This window comes from Notamacropus eugenii, chromosome 2 (assembly GCF_028372415.1).
Source record: "Notamacropus eugenii isolate mMacEug1 chromosome 2, mMacEug1.pri_v2, whole genome shotgun sequence".
NCBI classification, from domain to species: domain Eukaryota; kingdom Metazoa; phylum Chordata; class Mammalia; order Diprotodontia; family Macropodidae; genus Notamacropus; species Notamacropus eugenii.
The window spans coordinates 19411401-19432507 of record NC_092873.1 but is presented as its reverse complement, the minus strand read 5'-3'; the positions used below and the strand labels follow the sequence as shown (position 1 = coordinate 19432507).

The 21107-nt window shown below is 48.6% G+C and overlaps 1 protein-coding gene across 1 annotated transcript in view; it reads left to right on the top strand.

Annotated features, from left to right (window-relative positions):
* Window positions 1–3889: 3889 nt before the first annotated feature.
* Window positions 3890–21107, top strand: part of PC (pyruvate carboxylase) — a 93248-nt gene continuing 76030 nt past the window's right edge. The window contains exon 1 of the mRNA XM_072639216.1: window positions 3890–3997. The gene's annotated coding sequence lies outside the window, so the exon portion shown is untranslated. The remainder of the gene's footprint in view (window positions 3998–21107) is intronic.

The following is a 21107-nucleotide window of genomic DNA, read 5'->3' as shown; positions in this document are numbered from 1 at the left end:
GGTGGTTCAGTGGACAGAGCAGCCATCCTGGAGTCAGGAAGACCTGAGTTCAAATCCAGCTGTATGACCCTGGGCAAGTCACTTCACCCTGTTTGCCTCAGTTTCTTTATCTGTCAAATGGACTGAATAAGGAAATAGCCAACCACTCCAGCATCTCTGCCAAGAAAAAGGTCACAGGAAGGCAGACACAATAAAGGGTTCAACCTCCTCGGATTCACCCGAAGCTGCCATCGGCTTCTGGCCCCACAGGCAGGAAGCAGACTAGCCACTGCCATAGGCACATAGTCACAGCTTCCCGTCTCATTGCTGCCCACTCAACATTTCTCTCCCAAGCTCCCTGCAAAGCCAATTGTGCCCTCAGCGTGCCAGCAAGAGAAAGAAACACGACATTGCCTGCAGCACCACCCTCCCTCCCCCAACCGGGAGCTTCCTGGGCTGAGCACAGGCTGCTCAGTCCACAGAGAGGTGATGAATTGCTGAAATTGTCTCCTGGCCCCAGGTATGAAAATCTTAGGAGTTAGAACTGGAAAGGCCCCTAGACATGACTTGAAGTCAGAGGCCCCGAGTTCAAACCCCAGCTTTGCTGTATCTGGCTGTGTGATCTGTGGCAATGACTTCACCTTTCTGTGCCTCGATTGGCACATCTGTAAAATGTCCCTGTATGAAGGTCCCTTCCAGACGTGTGTCTCCTAGTGGCTGGGGGCCCACCCGTGACTCACCCAGCAAACCTAAGGTCAAACATTAAATTAAAATCTGAATCCCCACGGTTCCCCTTGGCGCTAGGTGTGACTCACAAGAACACCATCTCCCCACGGAGACCTTTGCAGGGGCCGCCTGGGGTTTGTGGTGTTTGGCAAAGAGCCTCAGAAGGCCCAGGAAGCAGAAACCTGGCTCTGTTACTGATTCCTTTCATAATTCTGAAGGAGGCCCCCCAGCCTTCTCTGGCTTCAGCCTTAGTAAAATGAGCAACTCCAACAAAGTTGCTTTGTGGGGAAGTTCTTAGAGGTTGGGCTCAGAGGTGTTACCATCTTTTATAGTGTAGACAATAGACTTGTCCAAGGTCACAGAGAGAAAGGTGCTGGGACAAGGATCTGAACCCAGATCTCTTACCTTTCTATCCACCAGGTCTCTCAGACAGAACTGGATGAGGCACTAGGACCCCGGAAGGGGGGGAGAGGAGGAGAACCGCAGTGATGGGGTTCAGACTCTGGGAGCCTCCTTGAAACTTCCCACTTAATCTGGCCTTTCTTACTCAAATCTAATCTTCCCATTTGTTCTGGCAGTCTCAGGAAGCCCATGGGCTTTTCATTATCATTATACTCAGGTCTCTATTGCACACACCCCCCACCCTTGATCCCATCAAAACCCCATTCCCCAGGCTGCCGACCACTCCCATCAAGATCTGTATCCATTCCCATACTGTCCCTATCAAGATCTCTAGATTGCCCCACCTGCTTCCCACCCAAACCCTCAGTCCTCTGATATCTCCTGATAGCCTCCAGCTGTTTCCAGCCTTTGACCCTCCTTGGACTTCTCCTCAAGACCCTTCCTAAACCCCTCCTCCCATCACCCTGGACTACCAGACCCCCCCAGATCCCTCCTACACTCTTTTCTGTATTTAAGTTCCATCTTGCCTCCATGCAGGCGCTCAGATTCAATCCAGCTCAGACTCTGTCTAGCTGAGATTCTATCTGGCCCGCTTGTGAATACAAGCCTCACAAATGCTTAGGGTCCTTAAGAGGCAACCCAATTTGGTGAATCTTTAATAAACTTTGTTTTCTTTGGCTTTAAGAAGGCTTGAGTCGAATTCATTCGAGCACGAGGGGGACTGTTGGTATTTTGGGGTTCCCCATCACCCCTGAACCTTGTCAGCAGGGCCACCAGACCCTCCCCCTTCCCCAGTCACAGTTTTGTCTAGCACCTGACAAAGACCAGAAGGTTTGGGAGCTCTGGCCCAATGACAGCGTGGTCAAGGGAAGCCCATTGGGAGCGGAGCAGGAGTAAGGGCAGGTGCCCCTTCCCGCAGTCCCACTGGGCTGGGGTCTGTCAGAGGGACTGAGAGGTAGGGAGGGCGGGCTGGGGATAGGAAGACCACAAGGGCCACTACTCTTTCATCGACAATAGGTGAACCCAGCAGCTCCCCCAAGGTCTGGAGACCCCCCTCCCTCCGCACCCCACAGGGATGCCATTGTCCTTCCATTTTCCTCCCGGCTTTCCAAAGGCTCCCGGCTAAACAGCCTGCCAAGCCCCATAGGGCTGGTATTATTTTAATTCCAGTCAAGAAGCACTGAAATGCCCACTACGTGCCGTGCCTCCAGGCCCGGTGCCAATCCATAGAGAAACAGAGAAAGGCAAAAGACAGTCCCTCCCCTCAAGGAGGGGCTGAAAGAGCGCCGGGCCGGGAGTCAGCAAGACCTGAGTTCAAATCCAGCTGCGTGACCCTGGGCAAGTCCCTCCACCCCATTTGCCTCGGCTTCCTCATCTGTAGCGTCACCTAAGTCTCTTCGCCAAGACGACTCCCCATGGAGTCAGGACTGAACAAAAGCCTTATTTCCACGAGTGTTTGGGCCGGGAGCACGGGGCTGCATCTCCCACGTCCTGTCCGTTCGTTCCCTTCTGAGAAGTCCCGAGGCAGCCCTGGACGGTGGGTAGGGGTGAAAAGAACGCGGAAAGAAGACGTCCGAGAAGCCCCTAAGGCGGAGTCCGCGGGCAGCCTCGGGGCTCCCGCTCCTCCAAGCAGCTCTCATTTAATTCAGCCCCACGTTTGTCACGCAGCGCACGTGTGCCAGGCTTGGCCCGTCGGGTCCCTAGGCACTAGACTCGGCCAGGGCACTAGCTGGGAGCTTGAGCTGCCTTGCCGCCCTGTAAATCAGAGGCAGGACTTTCCAACCGCGGTCTAGCAAGATTCCTCAGCAGGATTTCAAGCCGCAGTAAGCAGATAAAATAATGGCGAAGCCCGGAGGGAGAGGAGCTCACACCGCGGAGGCTGGGGGTGGGAATCGGCTTTAGAACTGAGCCTGGGGGGGAAAGAAAACATTCCGAGAGAGGGAGGGGAGGGGGCCCGGAGACAGGCAGGTGCGGAGGTGTATTTGCATAAGAGGTACTTTCCCGTGCGGAGCCCCGGGAGATCGGATCCAGCTGGGATGGCAGGTGCGGGAGGGAAGCACCCGCAGCGTCGGGCTCAGCGCTTTCATTTGACAAGGATTCGAACCCAAGTCTAATAACTTGGTAGCGCAAGCATTGTCGTCACCGAGGACAGAAGGGGAAACAGCTGCAGAGCAGCCGAGGGATGTGTCCCTAGAAGCCCCTTCGCCGCTCTGTGCCTCGGTTTCCCCACCACACAAAGGCCCCGCCCCCCTCCCGTTCAGAGCTTAGTTTCCCCGCTGCTCCGCTCCGCTCCGCTCTGCCCAGCCCCTCCCCGGCTCCTCCTTTCAGACTCTCCCTTCGCGGCCGCCGGGAGCTTTCCACTCTCCCCGCCCAGTCGGGCCTGTTATGGTTGCGGTTTTAAATGACACGTGCGGCTCAGATGAATGAACCCGACGGTCCCACCCCCTCCATCAGCCAATCACCGCCAACCTCACTCGGGCAGCTTCCGCCTATAGAAGCGCCCCGGCCGGCGAGGACCGGGGGCTCGGCAGCCCACGTGGGAGCCCGGGGCCGGGGAGGGGGGCGGGCGCCGGGCGGAGGCGGGCCCTAGGCGCAGCGCTAGCCATTGGCTGGGCCCGCTCCGGAGGCGAGGGCGGGGCGAGCTCGCGGCGGCAAGGCTTAAATGTGACTGACAGGCTGGAGCGGGGCGGGGCTGGCCCAAGGAGCGGTGAGTGACGGGGAGAGTCGTCCAATGGTAGGAGGGGCTGGGCAGCGGCGCCCAATGGACATTCGGCTGGGCGGGGCAGCGGCCGCAGCAAGTTCGGTTGCGCGGGGCCGCAGCGGAACTGTCAGTGGCAGTGGCGGCGGCGGCGGCGGCGGCGGCGGCTGAGGAGTCTGGTCTGCGGCTGCGGTGAGTCTGGTCCGCTCGCTCCCGGGCCCGAACTCCTTGCTAGTCTCCTCCTCCTCCTCCTCCTCCTCCTCCTCCTCCTCGGTCCCTGCCCCTCCCCGCCCCTCTCCCCCCCAGCTACCCGCCCCCGCCCTCGGGAACGCGCGAACGTTTATGTAACGCGCGTGGAGGCGCGGGCCCGGCGGGGCTGGGGGGCGGCGAGCACGCGCCCCCTCCCCCCTCCCCCGCGAGTGCGTCACGTGACCCCGGGCACACCCCCACCCCCCCCCCCCCGCCCCGCCGTCTCCTCGTCCTCTGACGCGCCCCTCTCAGTCTGCCTTTCTGTCGAATGGGTGCAGGGCACCCGGAGGGGGCTCACAAACCTCCTGCTCCCCGTTTTACAAGTGGGGAAACTGAGGCCCGGAGGGAGAGGGCCGGCCTTGAGTCCCCCTCCGTCGTGACCCCGGCGAGCCCGGTAGTACGGAGGGGGAAACTGAGGCACGGGGGGCGGGGTCACGGGACGTCGGCGCACCTAGGGGGACCCCCTCCTCCCATCCTCCCAACCTGCTCCCAGAGGCGCCTAATCTATGTGTCTTGTCCTCGGCTGCCCCCCCAGGCTCCCGGCTCCCCTTCAGCTCGAGGGGCAGCTGACCTTTATTAGGCACCTACTGTGTGCTCTTTCTGGGCTGGGAACAGGAGGATGAAGCCGGCCCTGCCCTCCAGGGTCTCTCAGGCTGAGGGAGGAGAGCCTGCGACAATTGTGCGCCTGCTGCATACAAACTGAATGTGCGTTGGCATCCTCAGCGCTTAGCACAGTGTCTGGATCCTGGTGCTTGTGGACTGACACCAAGCTGTGTGACCTTGGACTTGTCATTTCCTGTCCCTGGGTTCCACCAATCATTTGTAAAAGAAGTGACAGCAGAGCAGATGATGGCCCTGACCTCCACCCCTCTTGATTCCCTAGGGCTTTAGTTTGCTCCTCTGTCCCGAACACTGTGCTTGGGGGCCCACCAGGGAGTCAGGACCGGCCTTCCTAAGAGATTCCTTCAGTCTGTCTTTCCTGAGCCTGCTAGCCACACGTCCTGAGAGAACCTTGCCAAGACCTGCTGACCGGGCTCTGGTGGCTCTGAAAAGGACCCTGCCCTGTCTGTGGGCACCTTAACTGACTGACCTCCACAGACTGACTTCTGGAGAAAGGGGCCTGCAAGGGATCCTCCCAGTCTGGGAGAGTGAGACAGGACCAGCTTAGGCTGTGCATAGGAGGCCGTCCGCATGTCTGCTGGGCTGGGACTGGGCTGGGGGCGAGAGTGAGGTCCAGGAGTGCCATGCTAGGGCTGAGAGAGAACAGCAGACCTCAAGTACAGCCTGGGCAGGACAGAGGAGTGACTGTGGAAGGAGGATGGCAATTATGAGGCACCTACTGTGGGCTACACTACATGGTATAGGAAGCAAAACCCCACTTGGTGGGAGATAACTGGCTGGAGAAAATGAAATTAGAAATCCCCATCAAGACATCATCTTAGTGCACATTTAGAGCTGGGTTTGAAATGTGCAAAGCACTTTGCTCATGTGCTTTCACTGGATCCTGACCGATCTGCAGGGAGGGAGGGGCCAGTATGAGCTGTGTGACCCTGGGCAAGTCACTTAACTCATCCATGCCTCAGTTTCCTCACCTGTGGAACATGGGTAGCCCTTCCCTCATAGCGGTGTCTCAGTAGCAGGAGATAACATGTTAACACGTAAAGAGCTTTATGGGGCTATAAAAATACTAGCTATGATATGATTGTTAATTTTTAATTATAATTATTAATTTCCCATTTTACAGAGGGCTTCCTGGGTTTCCTGGCTTCAGGCCTGGTGCTCTGGGTCCCATGCTGCCACCCCACCACCCAGATTCCTCTCTAGGTCATTCCTGGGGAAGGCACCTGTGTGATGGGGGAGGGACTCGGGCACAGGTTTTGGCCATCCCTTCTACCCCACCTTGTTTCAGGTCTCAGACACCTCTCCCTTCTCTCCCTAGTTTGGGTGCTCATCCCCTCTTGCCAAGGCTACTGCAGTGGCCTCCCTACAGACTCCTTGGCATTTGAGGCTCTTCACGGCAGGCTGGCAGCAGGCTGCTTTCTGCCCTGTGTCCTCTCTCTCCCCAGGCCAGCTGCCATCCCCCATGGCTAGAACTTTCTCTCTCCACTTCTCAGAATTCATTGCTTGCTTCAGGATTGAAGCTTCTCTCCTCATTCCTTGTCTTTCTCCCACCTTTCCTCCTCCATGCTTTCTACTCCCTAGTTTCCCCACACTTCTCTCTCATAGTTCTCATCCACCCGCTCTGATGGCTCCTCCTCAGTCTGTGCTGGGTTTACATGCAGGTAGGTGTCCCAAGGACCCTTTTCTCTTCTCCCTCTATAATTCCTCACTTGGTGACTGCCTCAGCTCCCATGGACTTCGTCATCATCTATCCCTGCTCTGATGTCATAATTCCCACCTAAGCCTCTGCCAACTTCCAGCTGCCCAAGGGACATCTTCAGCTCGGTAGCCCGCACTCTCATCATGGCCTGAATGGGATTTCTGATTTTGTACCCACGCCTGCCCCCTCTCTGATTTTCCACCTTCTTTCCAGACTCAGGTTCCTCCTTGCCATCTCTGGCTCTAGATCCAGTCTGTGGCCAAGTACTCCCATTTCTGCCTTTGTGATGTCTCAGGCCCCCTTCTCTCCTCTAACATGGCTCCCATCACCCACACCTGGACTGGAAGGGAGGGTCCAGTCATTCCATCCCTCCCAGTAAAATTCCCCAACTTCTTGTTATCTCCAAGAGCAATTAGAGAATCTGCCACTGGACGTCCTCAGTCCATAACCTGCCCCACTCTTTCCAGGCTTCTTCCACTTTACTTCTCCCCTGACTTTCTGGGACAGATTGTTGAGCACCTACCATGTGCTAGATACCGTGCCAAGCTCTATCAATACAAAAAGAAGCAAAAGTGCCACCTTCCAGAAACTCACAATCAACATGCAAACAGTTATATACCAACAAGATGTAGATAAGATGAATTGGAGATAGTGGAAGGAGTTACTCGCCTTAAGGGAGACTGAGAAAAGCTTCTTGTAATGAAGGGATTTTAGTCAGGCCTCCAAGGAAGCCAGGGAACGTTGGCAGAGAGGAGGTGGGGGGGTGGCTTCCAGCCAGAGAAAATGCTCAGAGATGGAGGGTCTTGTTCATTGGCCAGCCAGCAGGCAGGTGTCACTGGATCAGGAGTGAGGTGTGTGCAGGCTGGAAACGAAGCAAGGAGGAATGGGGGCAGGGGTAGAAGGGCAGCTTTCTGTATTTATCCCAGAGGCCATAGGGAGCCCCTGGGGGTGACTGAGTGAGGCAGGGTGACTCAGACCTTCCCTTGTCTCACCCTGCTCTCCTCTGGTACTTCCCAAATGGAATTTCTCTCTCTCTTGCCTGTTTGCTGGGACTGGATGGAAACTCTGTGAGGCTGGTTTTTGTCTCTGTCTCCAGTGCCTAAGAAGAGTGTCCATCACAGAGTAGGCACTTGATGTTTATTGACTGAACGAGAGAAAGTTTCCATCAGAACAGTTCCTTTCATACCATCATGAAGGTACACCTTGACCCAGAAGGAAGGTTGAGGAAGTAGATCAGCTCTTCCCCTGTGCTCCAGGCATTCCAGAACTTGATGGAGAAATTAGAATCACCCCCTTTTTTCCCTTTAGGGAATGCTTCAGAATAACAGAGATCCCCAAACCTAAATTCTGTTTCCTGTTAATAAAGATCCATAACTCAAGCAGTCACCTGAGGTCGGCCAGGACTGGCCACAGCTTTACGTGGAATCTTACTCATGAGAGTTTACATGTGTGTGTCTGTAAAGTCTGCAAGGCTCTTCCAGTGCATTTTCTCCATTGAACCTCTGATGTCCTTCAAGGTAGATTGTGAGGATGTTATTATTATTACCTGTTTTACAGATGAGGAAACTGAGGCTCAGAGTCAGTGTGGTCAGTCATACGGCTGGGAAAGGTACAAAGAAAAATTTGAACCCAGGGCCCCTCCCTCCATTTTACAGATGAGGAAACTGAGGCCCAGAGAGCCTTGGTGACTTGTCCACAGAGGTAGTAATGACAGTATCTGTATTTGTCAGCATTCTTTCCATTGTACCTCACTGCCTCTTCTGATTTGGGGTGTAGCAATTTTCTCCTGTGCCATGCTGCTGCTGTAGGTTGGAGGTTTGGGGAGAAAGGGGCCCCTTGTTCCTGGTCCTTAACTTAGAAGGGACAGGACATTTGGACCCACAGCTGGCACCAGTGGGTGGCAAACTAGCTTCCCTTTAATTCAATAAATATTTATTCAAAGCCTACTACATGTAAAGCCCTGGGCTCAGTGCTGGGGACTCCCAGAGCCTGCCTGAGTATAGAGCTGACAGTCTCAGAAGGTCTAGGGAATAGATGCTAAGGCATAGATATAAATACACAATTAGCCCTGAGACCAGCTGGACAAGCCCTGGAGGCCATGTGTTTGCTATGAGGGTCTGGTGAGACACTGCACTGCCTTTGTGGAGGGCCTTCCCTAGAATCTAGCACTGGCATACAGCGAGATAGCTTAGAAACAGGTCTCTGTCTAGTGACTGAGGGCCTTGAATGCTAGGCCAAGGAGTGTGGGCTCTAGCTTATTCTTTAAAAAAGTTACTTATTTTTAGCATTCATTTAAAAAAAAATTTGAGTTCTGAATTTTCCCTCCTTTCAATCCCTCCCCCACCCCTTGAGAAGGCAAGCAGTGTATCAGTTATATATGTGAAATCATGCAAAATATTTCCTTATTAGCCATGTTGCAAGAAAAAGAAAGTGAAAAAAGTCTGCATGTGTCTGTCCTCGGAGCTTAGCGCTTCTCTCCGTGGGGGTCTTCAGTCCTTCAGAACTGCTGTAGATCACAGTCTTCTCAGAGTGACCATCATCACAATGTCACTGTTCCTGTGTAGAGCGATCTACACAGGTTCCCCTACTTCCCTTTGCATCCATTTGCCCAAGTCTTTCCAGGTTTCTCTGAGATCACCTTCTTCATCATTTCTCACAGCACAGTCGTATTCCATCACAATCACACGCAGCGGCTCATCCAGCCTCCCCACTGGATGGGCATCCCCTCAGTTTCCAATTCTTTGCCACCCCAAAAAGAGCTGCCAGAAAAATTGTTGTACATGTGGGTCCTTTTCCTTTCTTTGATCTCTTTGGGATGCAGACCTAGTAGTTGGTAATGCTGGGTCAAAGGATGTGCACCGTTTTACAGCCCTTTGGGTGTAGTTCCAGATTGCTCTCTGCGTTGGTTGGGCCAGTTCATGACTCAGACCCACAGTGCATTGGTGTCCCTGCTTTTCCACATCCCCTCCACCATTTGTCATTTTCCTTTTCTGTAATGTTGGCCAATCTGACAGGTGTGAGGTGTTACCTCAGGGTCTTTGGAATTATATTTCTCTAATCAGTGGTGATTTAGAGTATTCTTTCATGTGATAGCTTTGATTTCTTCTGGAAACGACCTCTGCATAGGCTTTGACTATTCAGCTGGGCTGTACCTTCTTAGAGGCCAGAAGCAGCTTGATGGCAGTTTGAGCAGAGATGATGTTCATCGGGCGGCAGTGAGACCAGCCTCAGGAAGGCCAGGTGGTGGCAGGGTGGAGGTGGCAAGCGGGTCCAGCCCATGAGGGAAGGTCAGGGACCTGGTGACTCGCTTCTCCAGGGCTGAGTGTGAACTTTGCTTTCCCTTTTTCTTCCTTGTCACGACAACCTTGTTCCTCCTCAGCTCAACATTCTTCTTGATTCATTATTAGATAGTATCCTGAGCACTGTCCCTGGTGACAACATCAGAGGGAACATGGGTCCCCAGGCCTGAGCCTAGCTGGATGACCCTGGAGGATCATCTCAGGCGGCTTCTGGGCCTTAGCCTCCCTAAGGCACAGTCTCTGTCTGTCTCTGTCTCTGTGTCTGTCTCTGTATCTCTCTTTGTCTTGGTTTCTCTCTCTCTGCTGACACTTCTTTCTGCCCCTGGGGAACTTGCCATCATTATTTTTATTATGCTCTTTAAAAAGAAGCTTCTAGGATTTGGATCCCCCACTTTACAGAGATCCTGCAGCTCGTGACCATCTCCTTGACTGTTCCTGCTCTTCCTACAGGTTATGGGACTTGGCTGACACTTGTCAGGTGCTGTAGACAGTAACAGCAGCAGCAGCGATCACTGGGGAATGTTGTACAAATAAATAAAAGGTCTGACTGAGGCAGTGTTAGTCTGTGGGCTTCGGGGAGTCCTTTCTTGGCTTTGACACTGGTATTCTGCTCCCTTCCCCAAAGGCTTCTCTGGCTCTTTCTCCTCCTGCTCAACTCAGGACGGCTGGCCATGCTTCTGCCTCTTGCGCAGTCAGGTGTCTTCTGTTCATTCTGCTGAAGTGAAATCAGGTTATACCTTGTAACAAGTCACTCTGTGCTTAGGTCATTTGGGGATAGAAAGGAGGCCTGAGATTGGTCCTTCCCTCCAGAGACAACATCCAGGACCATTCTAGCTCTGTGTGCCCAGATGAATGATGCACATGGAACCATGGAGGAACTGAGGCTGGGGAAAGCGGCCTGGAGCTAGGGGGGCTTGCTGATCAGTACTGATTTGTTCTCACCTGATTATCACAACTGACCTGAGTTCAGAACTCCTCCTGAGAGCCCTGCCTGGCTCCCCCAGAAGCTCTGACTCTTGCAGGGAGAGGTCGGGCCTTGTTCTGAGCCTTGAGCTTAAAAGGAATACTCAGACCACGGCTTCAAGACTTGGAGGCCTGTTTTGTCTCCATTATGGCCTAATGCATTTTACATTAGAGGCTACAAGTGAAGAAACTGAGGTGAAGAGAAATGAATGCCTCATCCATGAGCCCCCAGAGCAACTGAGTCAGTTCTGAGTCGGGGTTCAAATCCAGGTGACTTTGTCAGAGATTTAGAGCCAGAAATGGGGAAAGCGAGGCATGAAGTCTGGTACTCCTTCCATTTTTCCAGGCTTCTCTAAAGAATGAGGATATTTTAGACAGCCAATGAGGGCTTTGGAGGGGCTGTGTGTGTGTGTGTGTGTGTGTGTGTGTGTGTGTGTGTGTACATGTATCTCTCTGTGTACATGTGTCTGTGTATACGCATGTCTCTGTGTGTACACATTGTGTATGTACACGTGTCTGTGTGTACACATGTTTCTGTGTGTACATGTCTCTGTACACATCTCTTTGTGTGTATATGTACATGCGTCTCTCTGTGTGTACACATGTCTGTGTACATGTGTCTCTCTGTGTACATGTATCTGTGTGTACATGTGTCTGTATGTGCATGTCTGTGTGTATATGTGCATGTCTCTCCATGTGTACATCTCTCTGTGTAGATGTGTCTCTGTGTATGTACACATACCTCTCTGTGTATGTACACGTGTCTCTGTGTGTATGCACATGTGTCTCTGTGTGTGTGTGCATGTGCCTGATCTCCTTAGTGGAATCCAGACCATAATCTGATTTTTTTTGTTCTCATCCTTTGGCGTGAGGAAGAGGGCGACAGTCCTTTTTCCCTTCCTATTTCATGGAAACAGCCACTTACATTCACATGTGTCAGACTTGATGTTTAAAAGAACTTTTGTGTCTGCTGCTTCATCTGATCCTCCTAGTCCCCCAGGAAGGATATTGAGGGCTCCCCTGACAGTGGTTCCTTGGCATCTCTTCTGCTGGGTTCCAACATGAAGGTCATTAATATTCAGAGGGGGAAACTGAGTCACCAAAAAGGTACCTTCAGTTTCTAACACTGTTGTCTAGTCCTGCCCCCCATCCTCACCTGCATGCTGAGGTTCAGTCAGTGCTTTTTGCTAAGTCTTCATCATCCTGAGGAGCAGTGTCTGCTCCTGTCCTTGGCACCGTCAGTAAAGAGGTTGCTGAAAACTGCCTTTAAATTTGGTTTTGGGGTTGGTTGGGTTTTTTTGGAAGGGGGAGATGGGAGCTGGAGCTAGCCCCACACCTTGTTAGGTTCTAATGATCTCCTTGGTTCCCTCAGAGGCCCCTTCTGAAGGTGATGATGGTTAGGAGATAACCGAGCCTGGTCAAAATGCAGCTTCACCAGCTGGGCATGGAACAGAGTTGAGATGAGGCAGGGAGAAATCCAACCTGACGCTTGTCACTGAAGACATGCGCCCTGTGTCTGCTGAATCACGCCTTTTCCTGTTGTTAGCCTAGCGGATTGCGGGGGTTATTTGGAGTAGGCTGAGCGTGTGTAACTCCGTATATCATCTGTCACCAGTCAGATGTGCCCAGGGCTCGAAAAAGCCTCAAGTCCTTTCTGACCAAAGAATCACTGGGCTGATGGGACTTCAGATACCCAGGCCTGGCTCAGTGGCCCCTGAGAGATGATTTGGACCACGAAGCCCTCCTGCAGGGGCAGCCTGGCTTAACAGAAACAGTCCTGGTTTCCAGCCCTGCCACTGCAGCCTCAGTTTCTCTTTCTGTACCTAATGAGGTGTGGGGCTAGCTCCAGCTCCCGTGATTGGAGTTGTTGGATAATCTCTGAGCTCCCTAAATCCTGTGACTGTAGGTTTCTCAACTGCTTGAGACACACTCCCCTAAATTCTTTTTATAGATGTTTAGCAAAGGAGGTCACTTAGGGCATGGTGAATCTTTGGAGGGTAGAATGATCAGTGGATTGGGAATTTAGGATCTGCTGGGTCTCTGAGTGTGACTAGTTAAGGGAAGCTTAATCAATGAGCAGAGAGTGGTGGAAAGTGCTAATCTGAGCATTTCTTCTCTGCAGTTGATGTGGTCCTAGTTCGGGAGAGGGAAGCCCTCCAAGTCAGCTGAAGGGGCCCAGGCTTTCCATGCCTTTCTGCTCTCTGTTCAGATACTTTCCTCATCCTAGCCCCATGCAGAAGAAGGACATCAAGGCCTCAGTTGGGGAGGTATGGGAAGGATGCTGGTGGAGGGGCAAGAAGGTTGCTGAGGTGTCCAGAGAAATAAAAAGTGAATAAGAAAGAAGTTCAGAAGAGGCCTTTTCAATTTACCATGTCTTCAGCATTCCTCTCATGTGTGGCAGGGTAGAAATCTCTGCCCAGAAGGCCAAGCTCTGCTGGACAAAGCCTCCAGCTCTAGTCAAACCTGCTTTCCCAGAATGCTCAGGGAATTGGATTAAGAGGGACTGGACCAGGAAATCCTGTTTTATTTTTTTACGCTCTTTGAAAATCTTGGTAATGTGTATTCCTATACTTTCCCGTCTTCATCTGATACTTATTTGAATTGTCTTTTGGCAGTGCAGTTTTTCTGAGCATCAGTTCTGTGGACAGAACAGGTGTGGGGAACCATATGTGGCCTTCTAAATTCTTAAGTGCAACCTTCTGAACAAATTTGTTCTGTAAAATTTGGATTCAGTCAAGAGGCTACACTTCAGGATTTAGGAGGGCACACGTGACCTTAAGGCCGCAGGTTCCCTACCCCTGGGATAGAACTTTGCCCCAAGTCTGTATTGACTTTAGGATGGAATTGAATGAAAAATTATTTTAAGTATTTCCCTGTGTTCCATGCCCTGTGCTGAGCATTTGGGAATACAAGTAGAAAAGAGGCCTGCCTCTTCTCTCAAAGAACTTCCGATCGGAAGACTGGTTAGCCACAGGGAGGATGGCAAGGCCCACAGGTTCTGCAGGTGCTACAGCAGGGCAGGCACAAATGGCCAGACAGATGAGACAGGGAACCCTTCATTATGAGCTGTCGCCAGGGATCCGGAGGAGCCTGGGCCTATGACCTTTGGGAGAAGGGATGGGCTCTGGGCAGCCAAGGCCTTTGAATAAGCACTTGATTGTTCAGGGAGATCCTGCTTTTTCTGCTCTCCAGCAGTGGCAGGCTACTGTGGTTGGGGCTGCTCTCCTGGGCCATAATAGCCTGGTGAAGACATACCCGGGAACTTGATCTTTAAAAAGAAAGCCCGTTTAGATACAGGTTTGTTTCTTTAGGATTTGGTTTTTTTCGCCTGGAAGTTGCTAGGAGGGAAGAAGGAAAATCCTGGTTAATTTAAATTCTTCTGTACATCCTCTCTTTACTCCCACTCCCCAATCCAATTCCTCTTCTTTCTATCGGAGAAATTGTCATATTGCTCTTTGTTGGGTATTTTTAAAATAAGTTTATTGAGGTCTTATTTTTTACATCATCATAATCTTCCCTGGTATCCCTTACCTTTCCTCTTCCAGAGAGCCACCCTGTCTGTGTTCGTCCTTAATTTTTGTAGAAGACCAAGACCATGACATAAGAGAAATGATGATATGACATGCACTTGACTTTGTTTTGAGTGAGGGAGGGCTGTGAAAGGTCACTTGCCTCACTTTCTCCTGAGCCATCTGGGTCTAGTAAGCAGATATGCATCAGGATGATTGAAGGTGGCCCATGATGCAATGGGAGACCTTGATCTTTTTAGGCTGGCCTTTCCAGGTGCTCACTTAGAGGGAGGTAATGCCCATTGAGTGAAGAAGTAGTGAGAGAATGAAAGAGCCACCCAGTATAACTGACAAGGTTGAGGGGTGATAGGGAACCCCAAAATACCAACAATCCAGGTCGTGCTCGAATGAATTCGACTCAAGCCTTCTTAAAGCCAAAGAAAACAAAGTTTATTAAGGATTCGCCTAATTGGGTTGCCTCTTAAGGAGCCTAAGCTTTTGTAACGCTTGTATTCACAAATGGGCCAGATAGAATCCCGGCTAGACAGAGTCTGAGCTGGATTGAATCTGAGCACCTTCATGGAGGCAAGGTGGGACTTAAATACAGAAAAGAGTACAGGAGGGATCTGGGCGGGGGGGAGGGGGGGGGTTGTCTGGTAATCCAGGGTGATGGGAGGAGGGGTTTAGGAAGGGTCTTGAAGAAAAGTCCAAGGAGGGTCAAAGGTTGGAAACAGCTGGGGGCTATCAGGAGATATCAGACAATGGAGGGTTTGGGTGGGAAGCAGGTGGGGCAATCCAGAGACCTAGATAGGGCCAGTATGGGAATGGATACAGATCTTGATGGGAGTGGGTCCTTGATGGGAGTGGTCGGCAGCCTGGGAAATGGGGTTTTGATGGGATCAAGGGTGGGGGGGGGTGCAACAGACACCTGAGTAGAATGATAATGGAAAGCCCATGGGCTTCCTGAGATTGCCAGAACAAATGGGAAGATTAGATTGGAGTAAGAAAGGCCAGATTAAGTGGGAAGATTCAAGGGGAGCTCAAGGAGGCTCCCAGAGTCTGAACCCCATCATAACAAAGAATATTTTTTAAAGGTTTTGTAAAAAGAAAAAGAAAAGAAAGGGGAAAAAAAGTTACAACTGATTAATACATTAATGCCTAATGTGAGACAGCTGTGGATCTCCCACCTCCGCAAAGGGAGAAATTAGGAATGTCATTTCCTACTTCTTTCAAGTCATGATTTTTCTTTATAATTTTGCAACATTCGTTTCTGATTTTTTAAAATATTTTTTCTGCAGCTAATTTTTTAAGATTTATTTATTTTTAGTTTTCAACATTCATTTCCATAAGATTTTGAGTTCCAAATTTTCTCCCCATCTTTCCCCTCCACCCCAAAACACCATGCATTCTGATTACCCCTTCCGCCAATCTGCTCTCTCTTCTGTCACACCCCTCCGTTCCTTTATTGCCTTCTCTCTTTTCTTGTAGGGCAAGATAGATTTTGATAATGTTTAATATAAAATTTTAGAATAATCTCTTTGTTCTCTCTGAAGCAAACTCACAGGGTGCCTCTTCCTATGTCAACAAAGCCAGCCAAGGCTGACTCTACATTCCTTAAGAGACCTTTAACCTAAGACACTATCTTGAATAATGGGACATTTTCCATATCTTAATATTTGTAGACATATACTATGTTATGGCATGTTAATGGTAAAGAAAATATAGACATCTTAGGTTGTAATTTCTGCTGAACTTAGTTTACCCTTTCCTATGTCAGTTATCTGTTTAGGGCAGGAAGCCTGCCACTCACGAGTGGTGGGATTTCCTTATCACCGAGACATATGTTTATCCAGCCTGGAATCCCAAGGCCTGACCAACATTGCTTTGTTAATTGTCCTGTCTTACTGAATTTATGATTTGCTCAATTAGGAGAGTTCCTTTCTCACGGCAAAATGTATATAAGCCAGAAGATTTCTGCACTGGGCAGCCAGAACATTTCTGGCTCCATAATGCATTATGTTACCGTTTTCTTTAATAGGGAATTGATTAATTAATTAAATCATAAAATGTATGCATTTAGCCATGTTGCCTTTTCTTCAACAAGTTTTCAGGACAACAATTTCTATACCCCATTACCTGTGTTTCTTATTTCTCAGTTGTATGTAAAAACAATTCCCAACATTCATTCTTTAAACTTTGAGTTACAACTTCTCTCTCTCCCTCCCCACCCATCCCCACTGAGAAGGCAGGCAATTCAATATAAGCTATATACATGTAGTTATGCAAAAGACTTCCATAATAGTCATGTTGTGCAAGACAAACTATATTTCCCTCCATCATCCTCTCCTGCCCTCATTTATTCTATTCTTTCTTTAGACCTTATCCTTCCCCTAAAGTGTTTACTTTTAATTATTCCCTTTTCCCATTTGCCCTCCCTTCTGTCATCCCCCACCCACTTGTCCCCTTCTCCCCTACCTTCCTGTACTGTAAGATAGATTTTTCTACCAAATTGAGCATGTTATTCCCTTCTTAAGCCAAATGTGATGAGAGTAAGCTTCACTTTTTCCCTCTCACCTCCCCCCTTTGCCCCTCCACTTAAAAAGCTTTTTCTTGCCTCTTTTATGAAAGATAGTTTACCCCATTCTGTTTTTCCCTTTCTCCTCCCAGTATATTTCTCACTCACCCCTTAATTTTATTTTTTTAGATATGATCCCTTCCTGTGTCGTGTGTGTGTGTGTATGTGTGTGTGTGTGTGTGTGTGTGTGTGTGTGTAGTCCCTCCAACTACCCAAATACTGAGAAAAGTTTCAAGACTTACAAATATTATCATTCCACGTAGGCATGTAAACAGTTCACCTTTAGTAAGTCCCTTATGTTTGCTTTTTTCTGTTTACCTTTTCATGCTTCTCTTGATTCTTGTGTTGAAAGTCAGATTTTCTGTTCAGCTCTGGTCTTTTCATCAAGAATGCTTGAAACTTTCATTCAATGACCATTATTTCAATGACCTTTATTTCATTCAATGACCATTTTTCCCCTGAAGTATTAGACTCAGTTTTGCTGGGTAGGTGATTCTTGGTTTTAGTCCTAGTTCCTTTGACTTCTGAAATATCATATTCCAGGCCCTGTGAGCCCTCAATGTAGAAGCTGCCAGATCTTGTGTTACTCTGATTGTATTTCCACAATATCTGAATTGTTTCTTTCTGTCTGCTTGTAATAGTTTCTCCTTGACCTGGGAACTCTGGAATTTGGCTACAATATTCCTAGAAGTTTTTCTTTTCAGATGTCTTTCAGGAAGTGGTATATGAATTCTTTCAATATTTATTTTACCCTCTGATTCTAGAATATCAGGGCAGTTTTCCTTGATAATTTCATGAAAGATGATGTCTAGACTCTTTTGTGATCATGGCTTTCAGGTAGTCCCATAATTTTTACATTGTCTCTCCTAGATCTATTTTGTAGGTCAGTTGTTTTTCCAGTAAGATATTTCACATTGTCTTCTATTGTTTCATTCTTTTGGTTTTGTTTTGTAATTTCTTGGTTTCTCATAAAGTCATTAGCCTCCATCTGTTCCATTCTAATTTTTAAAGAACTATTTTGTTCAGTGAGCTTTTGAACCTTCTTTTCCATTTGGCTAATTCTACTTTTTAAAGCATTCTTCTCCTCATTGGATTTTTGGGCCTCTTTTGCCATTTGGGTTAGTCTATTTTTAAAGGTGTTATTTTCTTCAGCATTTTTTAGCAAGCTGTTAACTCGCTTTTCATGCTTCTCTTTCATCCCTCTCATTTTTCTTCCCAATTTTTCCTCCACCTCTCTTACTTGATTTTCAAAATCCTTTTTGAGCCCTTCCATGGCTTGAGCCCATTGAATATTTATTTTGGAGGTTTGGGATACAGAAGCCTTGACTTTTATGTCTTCCTCTGATGGTATGCATTGTTCTTCCTCATCTGAAAGGATGGAAGGAAATTCCTGTTCACGTTCTATAATCTTATTTTTTCCCCCTTTTTGGCGCATTTTCCCAGCCAATTACTTGACTTTTCAGTCCTTTGTCAAGAGGAGGGTGTACTCTGGGGACCTGTAAGTTCTCAGTTCCTCCAAGGTGGCACAATCAAGAGAGAGGAGCTTCCTTCTCTCATGGTCTGCACTCTGGTCTGGGAGCTACTGCAAACTTTTCTGCCCAGGATCTGTGATTAGGGTTCCCTCTCCACAACCACCTCCAGTTCCACCACACCAGCGCTCTTCCTCACCCCAGGACCACCACTTAGGGCTGAGATCCAGATCAAGCACTTGATTTCCCCAGGGTCTTTAGGCCAAGGGCTACAGAAATGGAGTCTGCTGCTGTCACCTGGGGCCAGGGTTTGGGGAGGACCCTGCTGCCATATCACCCAGGTGAAAGAGCTTTCTCACTGACCTTTGAAGCTGTCTCTAGCATTTGTGGGTTGAGGGATGTAAGCACCTCAGCTGTGGCGCTGTGACAGTGGTGCCCTGAAGCATGCTCCAGTCCCCTCCCGGCTGCTGCATGTGGCCAAGGCCAGGCTGCGCTCCGCCCCTGGTGTGAAAGACCTTGCCTGTCGGCCTTCCAGGCTGCCTTGGGCTGGAAATCTCTTTCACTGTCATTTTGTGGCTTCTGCTGTTCTAGAATTTGTTTAGAGTCATTTTTCACAGGTATTTTATGGGCTGTGGGGGGAGAGCTACAGCAGGTCATCCTTCTACTCTGCCATCTTGGCTCCACCCCCATTTCTGATATTTTTACATTGTTGTGATCAGTCTGCTGAATTTCCTCCACATCAGTTCATATAGATCTGTACGTGTATTCGTCATGCATGTTATTTCTTGAAGCACAGGAGTACTCCATTCTATTCATGTACCACACTTTGTTCCCCAGTCGGTGGGCATCGACTTTGTTTCCATTTCTTTGCTGTCAGGAAAAGTACTGCTACAAATATTTGGCATATGCGGGGACTTTCTTCTTATCACTAGATTCCTTGAGATACTAGGTTATAATGGAATCTCAGAGTCTAAGTGTAGGGACATTTTATCACTTTATTTGCATAATTCCAGATGACATTCCAAAACAGACCAGTTTGCAGTTCTACCAGTGCTGTACTAGTGTGCCTGTCATTCCACAACCCCACCAACGCTAATTGTTGCCATCTTTTTTTTGTGATCTCTGCCAGCTTGCTGGTTGCGAGGTGAAACCTCAGAGTGGTTTTTATTTTCTTTAGACTTCTTATTAGTGACTTGGGGTAGCCTTTCATGTGACTTTTTGCATTTCTTCTTTTGAGAACTGTTCCTATCTTTTGACCTCTTACTAACTGGGGAATAACTTGGTAGAACTTTTCAGTTCTTGAAACCAAACTAATATATTTTATCTTTAAATGCCTCTCTCATGTTTGGTTAAGAATACATAAACTTCTATACAGATAAAATTAATGCAACTATATTAAGAAGGGAAGTAGTTAAATGGAAAAAAATCAGCGTATCAAATTTCTGTGATAAGGCTTTGGTGTTAAGATATGTCAGCAATGAAACACGTACATATACATGTATATACACACATTTCCATATACACACATGCACAAACGTATATACACACACACATATACACTTTTCTCATAGCTGTGAAGGGTCTCTGATCTGTTTCTCTTCTAACATTTTCTAGTATGATCTTTAATATTCAGGTCGCATATTTATTCAGAGTCCTGGGGAGGGTGGTTTAAGGGGTTGATCTAAGCCTGATTTCTGCCAGACTTTCCAGTTTTCCAAGAATTATTCTTTTTCCTTTTTTAATCTGTTAGTGAATTCTTTGCTTTTACCTTCTGCGTTATCAGACGCTGGTTTTTAGGTTCCATTGTTTCTGCTTCTCCTTGTATAGCCTGTTCCTCTGAGCTCCCTCTGTTTTTTAGCTAGTACCAGATTGTTTGGATGACTGCTGTTTATATCACAGTTTGAGGCCTGGAGCCTTGGTTTTTGTTTGTTTGTTTGTTTTTTTAATTATTTTATGTGTTTTCAGGGTTCTCCAATCACTTCCATATATCTTAGATTTTTTTCCCCTCCCTCCCCCCCTTCCCCACTACTTCCTCACTCCCTCCCTGAGACGGCAAACAGTCTTATATAGGTTCTACACCTACATTCCTAGTAAATACATTTTCACCTTAGTCATGTTGCATAGAAGAATTAAAATGAATGGGAGAAATCAAAAAACAAAACATAACACAAAAGAAAATGATCTGCTTCATTTTGCAGTTGAATTCCATAGTTCTTTCTCTGGATGTGGAAGGCATTTTGCCTGAAGAGACCCCTGGGAATTTTTTAAGTCCTTGCATTGCAATGAAGGACTAAGTCTCCCAGAAAAATTCCTCACACACTGTGGTTGTTGCTGTGGTTGTGTGCTGTGCTGGTTGTGCTCCTTTCGCTCAGCATCAATTCATATAAGTCTTTCCAGGCCTCTCTGAAGTCTTCCCGTACATCATTTCTCGTGGCACAATAGTATTCCACTACATTCATATACCACAATTTATTGAGCCATTCCCCAATGGATGGGCATCCCCTTGATTTCCAGTTTTTGGCCTCCACAAAGAGTGCTGCTATAAATATTTTTGTACATGTGTGGCCCTTTCCCATTTTTATGGTTTCTTGGGGATACAGTCCTAGAAGTGGTATTGCTGGGTCAAAAGGTATGCACATTTTTGTAGCCCTTTGGGCAAAGTCTGGAGCCTTGGTTTTTAAAAAAGGTGGGATGGCGACAATCCTTGTGATCTGTGAGTGTGGCTAAAAGTCTCATCTACAGGTGATTCACATCCTGGCTTTCTCGTCCTTTTCCCCTCATATTAGCATTGTCCTGGTTTCTGTATCTTCTCGTTTTAGAAAAGCTTTGTGTTTCCTCATTTCCTGTCCTTCCTGAATAAAATGTTTGTATAACTAATTGCTCTTGCTTTTCTCTTTATGATGAGACCAATCTGTGAT